This window comes from Acinonyx jubatus, chromosome A1 (assembly GCF_027475565.1).
Source record: "Acinonyx jubatus isolate Ajub_Pintada_27869175 chromosome A1, VMU_Ajub_asm_v1.0, whole genome shotgun sequence".
Lineage (NCBI taxonomy): Eukaryota > Metazoa > Chordata > Mammalia > Carnivora > Felidae > Acinonyx > Acinonyx jubatus.
Window position 1 is genome coordinate 180,424,980 of NC_069380.1, and position 10,577 is coordinate 180,435,556.

At 35.9% G+C, this 10,577-nt stretch overlaps 1 non-coding gene across 1 annotated transcript; it reads right to left on the bottom strand.

Annotated features, from left to right (window-relative positions):
* Positions 1-8,416: 8,416 nt before the first annotated feature.
* LOC113594954 (U6 spliceosomal RNA) lies at positions 8,417-8,523 on the bottom strand. Its single transcript, XR_003415435.1, has one exon. It is a non-coding gene; the product is annotated as a U6 spliceosomal RNA (small nuclear RNA).
* Between the last annotated feature and the right edge of the window lie 2,054 nt (positions 8,524-10,577).

A 10,577-nucleotide genomic window follows, 5' to 3' on the forward strand; every position in this document is an offset into this window, starting at 1 on the left:
GAGATGCTTTAACTGACCCTTATAAAATTGGAGTTTATATTTGCAGATAAGTTAGGCAGCTAAGATCATCACAAAGAGAATTTGCTATACATATTACGATATGGCTGGGCCATACTGGGAAACTTATATGACCACACTGGGTTTTGTTCTCTTATCCAGGATTGAAGACGTTAGATTGGATTTGGTGGCCAACAGCATTCTTTACTCTTCTAAATAATTTAAAACCCTATGATAGTAAAATGGCTGGTCAATGTGGACAGAAAAGATGAGACAAGCAAAAGAAAAAAAGAAAGAAAACTGCAAATTAAGGCAGTAAATCTTAAGAAAATAGGAAAAGCTCATAACCCATGGGTCACAAATCTGGAACTAGAATGTTAAGGCTGTTTCTAAGAGGTTAAGATGGTGGGGATGGGGGGGGGTGGGGTAATGCTGAAGAATGACTAGACATGTCTCAGCTTTTATCACATTTCATCTGATCAGATCAGATGATATTTGGACCTCCTCCAGCATTAAAACATACAGATTTAATTATTTCTCTAAACTATTAGGTTCTACATATAGTTCACAGTTTGTTCATGAAATCAGGTTAGAATTCTGGTTACCAGATGGCATAGGGCATCTTTTCTAAGCTTTGATTTCTTTTCCTAGAAAAGGAGTATATTAATTCTGACTATTCACATGGGTATGTTGTAAAAACTCTATGAATTAAAGGGTGTGAATATACTTTTTCTACTATAAGGGACTATAAATGATAAATGAAGGTAGACAATCATTATAGTTAAGTTGATTATTAGCAAATGGCCATAGAAATATTAAGCTGATAGCAAATTTTCAAAATTCCAGGTAACTATTTAGGATAGATGCATTTAGTTCTAATTTTGAAGTATTTTTATCTTTAGTGTGACATTAATTAGACATTTGTGGCACGAAGATTTTCCTTTGCCGTAAAGATAAGATTGTTAGAAACAGCATACTTTTGGAGTTACATGGTTGGAACCAAGCCAATTCTATAAATTTTATAGACAAAACAATAAAAAATAATAATACAGAGAAAACCAAAAAAAGGAATAGCAAAAGTTTTCTAAATTTTATTTCTAAACTACAGCCATAGTGATGTGCACAGACATAGAAAATTTATTCTGAGTTATTATCTTAAATGAAAAATAGAAGTGATGCTTTGTGTATAGTTGCTGAGAATATTTTAATTTTTTCCAAGCACTTTTAATAGTCATGTAATAATTATAGGCAAACAACAATGGGATATACATTCATCCTGGATTATTCTAATGATCAAGATATAAAAGAAATCAGACATTTGTATCTCAAAATTGTTAAGTATGTACTATTCTCCCTTCTTGTGAGTATCTGTAGGCTTTGAACACCAGGAGGGGAATGCTCCATTGAGAACAGAAAAACGAAACTGAACCAGGCAAAAAGAGATACTCTGCCTTAAACTCTTAATTTATAACTATTTCTAAGGGCCTGCAGGAGGAAGGGCCATTACAGATATTTACTTCATTGTTTTTTCAAGTGGAGAGTTCATCATTTGTCTCAGTCAATACATGCAGGCAGACTTACACCCAGTTTGCCCTTAAATTCAAACCCAGAACTGTGGCTATGAACCCATCCATTCAGAACAAACTTTCTGCAAGCACATCCTCACAACGTATCATATCTGTGTAGCTTTCTATCTCAGGGCCACCGAGCCGTCACTCAAGATTGCTCTTCAGTTAGCAGCTAGGAGCTTGTTATTTAAGAGGGGTTCTCCTTCACAAAGGCCTCCCTTCCTTTAACATCTTACTTTCAAGAGCAGGATTTCAATTTTGAGGACAAATGTTATTCACACCCTCCCAGAAATTTTCATTAGAGTAGGGGATTCCCTATCTTCCATCACTAGCAACCCTCAGGTACTACCTTTGAAGATTTCTGGGAATTTAGGTCTCAGGATGAAAACATCTGGGTGGATAAATGATTTGATTAAAATTATGGCAATGATCAAACATTTTTAAATGATGTGGATATAGCTTGAGCTTCTCAGTTTAGAAATCTGCAAGACAGAGATGAATTTTCTAATAGGCCATTTTTCATGTTTCTATCTTGTAACATTTCCCTGAGTACTATGGAACACTATCCATACCATAAGGTACTCTAATTTAGAAAAAAAATTTTTCAGCCAAATATAAATGTAAGAGAAAATATATTCCCTTCTCTGAATATTCCTAATGCACATATTAAAGGTACTATGAAGTTATTTATGAAAGAAATCTCCTATGTTTAACCCTGTACTGCCCAAATCATTTAAACATGTGACACTTTTCTCTTATAAAGTCTCTGATACCTCCCATGGCACACTGTGCAATTTGAGTTTTAGAAAGGACCTGGGAAAATACTCATCAGAAAGAGACCGTAGGGTTGGCATTTGGACATCATGACTCTGATATTTGCATATTTGGTGGGAAATGTTGCCTCAGTGCTGTGTAACCTATCCTCACATTACCCCTTCCCAAATTTCTTCCCCAATCCCAAATTAGAGTATTCTTGGCCTTCTGTTGCTCATAGTGTAATATTTAAACTCCTAACGTACTATGAAAAGTTTGATGTCTGATGCAAATGTTTCTTTCTTATTCCTCATACCCCTCTTATCACTGAACTTACTGTCTGGCAAAATGATCTACTTACCACCTGCTAAACACAGAATGCTCCCTGTGCTTGCCATTTCTTTCTGCATGGAAGTCCCTCTTTCTCCATGTTTTCATTGACTTGTATCATTTTTCTAGATAGAACTGAAGTGTCACCACCTCTATAAAGATTTATTTTCTTACACTTCTTAGGTCTTTTTTGCTTCATTATCATCTGCATCTTCTTAGACCCATCTGTGTCTAGTACTTTCAAAGAGTATCAAAGTTTTCTCTTTAAATGTCTCTTTACAAGTAAATCTAATCTGGGAGGCTAGAAGTCAGAGTAACTGTTCTCTCTAGATAGGGACTTAGTGACTGGGGAAGGACATAAACAAGCTTTCTGTAATACCTTATTTTTCTTGTCATAGATGGTGATTGCATGGATGTATGAATAAGTAAAAATTCAAGTTGTAAATTTAAGATTAATTTAGCAAATCTATTGTTATTTATTGCATACCATAAGAGCAAAATTTTTAAAGATTTTTGATTTAGAGAGAGAGAGAGAGAGAGCATAAAAATGAAGGAGAGAGAGAATCTCAAGAGGCTCCAGGCCCAGCACAGAGCCTGACATGGGGCTCGATCCTATGACCCTGGGATCGAGTTGAAATCAAGAGTCGGGTGCTCAATTGACAGAGCTACCCAGGGGCATCATACAAGAGCAAAATTTTTTAAATATGTGTTGCCCTACTAGTGTTTTAATCACCAGAGAGGAGACATTTTATTCATCTTTTTTATTTCCAAGTTATAATGGTGCCAGCACAATGGGGATATGCACATTTCGTGAAGAAGGAGTAAGTGACTGAAGAGACATGCAGTCCCCTTTCCTGGGTGCAGCCTTCACTTGTCAAGAGAGGAACACATTTCAGGTAGATGGAGGCTATTTAATAGACTATAATTAGAGCAATCAGAAGACATGGATGATGGTATGTAGCTGATAAGTTTGCAGATGAAAAGAGTGTATGCAGACTGATTAAGAATTCTGAATAGAACTTTAGAGCTTGGCAACATTTCAACAATGTAGTTCACTGAACAGCTCAGCAAATACCTGTGCCACATATGTCTTCTATTTTCCCTCACACTTAAGACATTTCCCTAAAGGCTAATAAACAATAGATACATCCCTGAAGAACAATATATATATATAATTGACTCAAATATTATTACTTAACATTAACTGCCAGCTGTATGCAACTTACAACTAGCATAAACTCTTTGCCCTTGAGAATCCTATGTTTAAAAAAAAGTTACAATGTTAGGCAAAAAGGCAAGAGGAAAAGATTAATTGTTTTCTTAGTTAATGTCTTCTGTTCATTCTTGAGACATATAAGATGTCTATTAGGAGTCAGGAACCATGTTAGGATATGCGCAAAAAAATGGTGAGGAAAACAAGGCTCATGACTTCATGAAAGTCCAGCAAAAGAATAAAAAGTATAAATTGCTTTCATTTACGGTTTTCTTTCTGCTAACTATTCCTCATTCATGTATTTATTGTTCATAGCAGTCAAATGAAAGACATATCATTATCATCCCTGCATTATAAATGAAGAGGTTCAAGTAAGATAAATAAGAGGTTCACTTAGATAATAAAAATCCACATATATGATTTTCCAAACTCTATTTGTCAAGTTCTGGAGAGGAGGAAACTGGGCTTGGACTTTTGTGTTTCTTCCTCAGCATATCCAGTGCAGGGCTGGAAACATAGTAGGGTGTCAGATATCAAGTGATTTACTGTGATGGGATTTGCCCTACAATTTCTTTCCTGTTATTGGGCAGCAGGAAAAGGAGGGTATTTCTTTCCTGTGCAAGAGAGATGCCACCATATTAAATTCTACGTTTAACCCATCATTGTATTCTTTGCCTCTGTACATTATCAGAGTAACTGGCATACGGTATGGCTTAGGCCAAATCAACCAAATTTGTTAACTGTCTGTGTAGCGTGATTGTCCATGCTTCACTCCCATTACTGCAAATCAAGCTCAGTAGTAGTGTCTGTGTGTCTGTGTGCTCTGCTTCTAACAAATGGCACCAGCAGTACAGAAAGCCATAAGTATGTAGAGTTAGAGGTCCTACTAATCCCCATCCAATGATTAACTTCTGTCGGATATGAAACTTGAGCTTCTTTCCTCAAGGTAGGAACAACTCTCAGATACAATTTGCTCCCCATAAAACCAGGATACGGCTAAAACCTTGCCTGAAATTATACTATGGATGGAACACATCCTTTCCCTCTCCTTTTCCCTCCACTCCTTTTCTAGCTTCTTACTGGAAGTACCTCTTTGCTCAATCATTTACACACGAAGTTTCAGTTCAGAGTTTGCTTCTAAGGAAACCAACTGCAGATAATCTATTTAATCTATTTTGTAGTAGTTAATAGTATATCAGACAGGATTCTCAAGGGAAGCAGAAGTGATAGGATATTTATATAGAGAGAGTAAAATGTATTTTAATGAATTGGCTCACAAGATTGTAGGGCTTGGAAAGTCTGAAATCTATAGGGTAGCCTGGCAGGCTGGAAATCCAAGTCAGGGTTCATTTTGCAGCCTTGAGTCTGAAATCCATATGACAGGCCAACAGGCTGAAAACTGAGGCAGAATTTCTATGTTACAGTCTTGAGGGAGAATTCTTTCTTCCCCATGAAATGGAGTTTGAGCCTTAAGACCTTCAACTGATTGATGAGGCCCACCCGCATTATGGAGTATAATCTACTTTGCTTAAAGTCAAATGATTGTAAATGTTCAAGTACATCTAGAAGAGACCATCACAGCAACATCTAAATTGATGTTTGGCCAAACAACTGGGCACCAGAGCCTAGCCAAGCTATTACATGAATTAACCATCAGAAGAAGGGGATTTTGGAATGGTGGAATAAGCTGTGGCCTAAGCTGGAGGAGACCACTCACAAGGATTCTGGAACAGCTTATAGTTTGGTTATGTGCCTCAGCTTTTTATTTTTATTTGTTTCTCCTATGCAGGAGGGTCTTAAGAGTACCTGACGATACGTGAGGTAAAAAACAATATTGTACTAGTGGCTTAGCACTTCTGAGATACTAGGCTGGCTCACTGATCAATTCAGAAGTCCAGGCAGAAGTCTAAAGGTCCGAATGATTAGGTTTACTATGAGAACCAGAGAGCGAGAAAGCACAATTATTAATTATACATCAATTTGTGTATTTGGTTAACAACTTTCTCATAACCCAATGAGGATGTAAGTTCCATGAGATGAAAGCTGATTCTATTATCGTATGCCCAAACCTAGCAGAGTACCTGGTACAATGGATATTTACTGAATCAATGCCAATGACATTAAATTAGTATAAACATCATTGCATTTACATAAATTATATAGACCAATTATATGTAATAAATATACAAATTATACATAAATATATATTTATATATGTGTATACATGTGTGCGTATACACACATACCCTCATATACTTTTATTAGTTTGTGGATGTCCTGACAAAACTGTGCTTATACTTTATGCTTTTTCTGTTTTTATGTTTATGATACTCCTTTTATAGAGAAAATATCTTTGAGTCTGTCACACAATGAGATCCTCCTTGTGGTCTTTTTGCAGAAGGTGAGGTAACATTCAACCACTGAAATCATCTTTGCTGTAAATCTCTCAACATCAGTTTACTGTTAATAACTCCAAACGGGGGGGGGGGGAATAAGACAGACAATCAGACAAGGGGACCCGAGCAGCGGAAAATAATTGGACTCTCTAAATTGTACCATTCTCAAGAGAAATTACTGGAGCACACTGTTTCTTCCCCGGACCACGCTGTGCATCCCTTGGAATCGCTACAGAGGCATTTTATTGCTCATTAAATATTTTTTAATGTGAATCCACTCTTGGCATTTCTATTTTATAGTTTTTCTCACAATCCTTCCTGTGTTGAATACCTCCTTCCTGACTATGTGTAATTTAAAAGAAATTATGTAAGCTTATTTCTCTGATTAAGAAAGCCTAATGCGCAAACACACAAAGGATATGACCAGTGTAGCTCAAGTAGCTAATGAATCTGGCAGTTTTAAGCTCGTTCCCAATAAAAATGGGCCCCACAAATCACTATAAAAAATGTGTTTTGTACCTCAAGAGCCATAATTGTCACACATTTACAATTCATAAGCAGTGACTGCAGGGTGCTTACTCTAGTTAATCCTCCATAGAATAGTGGATATTGATGCTGTGGAGAAGGGGCACAACAAAATCATCTGTCACTTGAAATACTCATTTGGGAAGCCTCACACACTAATGAAATCCTGAAATGTAGCAATGGGAAGCCTGAATGCGTTCTTCTGCCTAAACTGTAAGTGGTGACAAAGGTGTAAGTCTGAGATGCCAGGGATAGCCTGGCATAGCTTGCCTCTGGTTTACTGACTCTAAAATAGTAAAGATAAAACCTGCATTTGGATTGTCCAAAAACCTATGTCTCAAGACTTTACTGTACACCTATCTGGACCTAAAGAAACAACGGAGACATATAAATTCTAAGAAGCTTCCTTGCCATGACTGATTTGGTTAAAGTGTAACCGGTATATGATGAATAGCTAGACTTAATAATGACTTGATGAACATATTCAATATATTTACAATTCTTTTAGCAAGGGAGAATACTTTCTGTGACTATTACATTCAAATGATTTCCAAATCTTAAAAGTAGTATTTGAATTCAACCAAAACATGTAGATTGTCCCTAAAGCTTGTAGTAAATGGCTATAAACCTACATAATTGAATCTTTGGAGTGTGAGGCCTCCCTCTGGTACATCATGAGTACTTGAAATAGACTCTTGGTCTGGTTTCAAATTCAATTTTTGTTTTGTTTTTAAGGAACATTGATAAAATCAGAGAAAGCATATTGTTTATTCAATCTAATCCATCTGCAAGGTAAGGGAATTACTCAGAATAATGTGAAGACAAATGAAATGGATTAAGTGAATCTTGGATGACCTTCAACATTTTTCTGCCCCTAAAGGCTGGGTTTCCAATAATCACTCAGTCATTTAAACATAAGACACCTGAATGTACATAGGCATTGTGTGTATAATTGAATGTGTATAATTGTGTGAATAATTGTACATACGTACATTGAATGTACATATGTATGTATAAAAATAAATGTATGTATGTATAAAAATAAAATAAAATAAAATAAAATAAAATAAAATAAAATAATAAAATAAAATAAAATCAGCTATCCTTGCTTTAGCTCCTCCTTAACATGCCACTTTAACATCTTTATTTTGTTCTCTCCAGGCCCCCCTCTATAACCCATTGCTTACCGTAGCCACTTATATTTCCTTGTATAAAATCATCTCAGTTTGTGATTGAAATAATGATTCCTCACTTCCTGGGTTTGCATTTTTAACCATACAAGCTTTTTAAGTTCAAGAAGAAGAATCAAAATGCATTTATATTCTATATTACAATAAATGTGAATATCAAAAGTTTCTCGAGTTGTGTGACTGCTGACATTTGAAAAAAAGCCAGAGAATCTTAGAATCAGAAGAAGCAGAAATATGTTTAGTATTTCAATTGACTCCTGATGGAGAGGGAGAGAGGGGAAATTATAAGTTCTCTTTGCAAAGTTTTATGTTTTTTTTTAAATTATTTATTTTCCTAGGACCTAGATTAATTACAATTCTTGTTTCAAGACACGAATGGTTCATTATATTTAGTTGTTTGCTTATTTTATTTTATTTTATCTTTTTCAATATATGAAGTTTATTAAAAATATGGAACTCTTCATGAATTTGCGTGTCATCCTTGCGCAGGGGCCATGCTAATCCTCTCTGTATCGTTCCAATTTTAGTATATGTGCTGCCGAAGCGAGCACGTGTTTGCTTATTTTAAATAACATAGTGAACCTGCATCAATTATGAAAAGTAGAGCCCTGATGGTAACTTAAATGAGCTCACGTGGTCTTCTATTCTTTTCTCTTCCTTCCCCAACCCAAAGTAACAATCATCCTGAATGATCACGCTCTTGGGGGTATATGTGTGCAGAGTTCCTTAATACAGTATATGCCCTAAAAACACACATCATTTTAGATGTTTTTAACTTTATAAAAAGGCACACACTCTATATAATCGTTTTAAAGTTACTGTTATAAAACAGTATGATAATGCTAAGATTTATATAATTTACTGAAAGTAACGGTAGTTTATTTTTATTGATATATAGTATTCTATTGCGGTATGTACAGTAAAACCTTGCATTTGTAGTAACTTGCTCTGCAAGTGTTCTGCAAGACAAGCAAACATTTCTAATACATTTTAACTTGATAAATGAGCGATGTCTTACAATGTAAGTAGTACGAAACACAGAACATCACATCTCACAACTGAGTCAAGGTTCTTCTCTCTCTCTCTCTATATATATATATCTCTCTCTCACTGAGGGACTGTGGGTGGTCATCTCCCATGCTTGAATGCTCTGTCTCAGGCCATGCTGTTTGGTAGAAATCAGGGATTTCTCAGAATGTTGGAAGGTGCCCTCAACTGGCACTAGTGTATTTTTTGCCACTTCAAAGCACCTATGGACAGTGCTTTGCTCTTCCATACAAGAGTAAGCTTAGGAATGCTTTGCTTCATTCTAGGTCAGGCTGCCTGTAGATACAGACCCTTTCCTCTACTGCCTTATTGCCAGTTACATTAAATACAGTATATGACAAGAGTTCATTAATACTGTACTGTAGTCAACATCCATGAGAGCATATACAATGGCCCCATGCAGAAAAAGATTCCATTAAGCCAATAGATCACAGTGATTCTGTTAGTGATAGTGAAAGGCATCCCATACAATAATGCTCCTCTCTCTTGTCTCCCTCACAAAAGCCGCTAAGGTTTTCAAAGCTAAGTGTGGGTTGTTTATTTTTCTTTATATTTTGTATTTTCTTTATTATTTTGTATTACATTACAGTATTGTTATTTTGTATATGAATATTTCTGGGTTGTGGAACAAATCATCTGAGTTTCCATTATTTCTTATGGGGAAATTTGCTTTGATATACAAGTGCTTTATCTTACAAGCACGTTTCCAGAACAAATTATGCTTGCAAACCAAGGGTTTACTATACTATGTTTATACTTTTAATTCATGAATTGATTCATGAATTCAGTCAACCACTTATATTGAGCCAAGGAAATAACAAAAATATTGTAGCACATCTTTAAAAGCTTTGGTCCTTTTTAGGAAACTCTAAAATTAAGGGCACCTGGGTGGTTCAGTTGATTAAGCAGCTGACTCCTGGGTTCAGCTCAGGTCATGATCTCATGGTTTCATAAGTTCAAGCCCCGTGTCAAGCTCTGTGCTGGCAGCACAGATCCTGTCTTGGATTCTCTGTCTCCTCTCTCTCTGATCCTCCTCAACTCGTGCTGTCTCTGTTTCTCTCAAAATAGATGAATAAACTTAAAAAAAAAAAAAAACTCTGTAAAATTAATGAGTTGTAAGTAGGTGGTTTCAACCTTCTTTTGAGCTCTAAGGCAGTCCAGTTTTCTGAGTGGTGAACTTTCCAAGGCATACTCTTAATGAAGATGTTGATAAACTTCTAACATCAGCACTCTTAGGAACAATTCTTTTGCATCCTTTACCTAAGCCTTGCCTTGCAGAAAGACAAAAAGAGCATCCCTCATATATGAACATGCCTGATGTAAGTAAATATGTGTGGGGGAGTCTTTCCAATCTTGGAACAACAGTTCTGTTAGAGGTAGCATTTTGGTTTCCATTTTTATAGTGTTTACCTAGTTGAGTAAATACTTTGGCCAATGAGCTCATAAAGACAAAAAAAAAATCAGTAATAACTCCCCTCCCCTCAATCTCTGAAGTACAATCATTATAGGGAAAACTAAAATGGAAGGTAAAAGAAAAAGTATCCAGAGGTGAGAATAT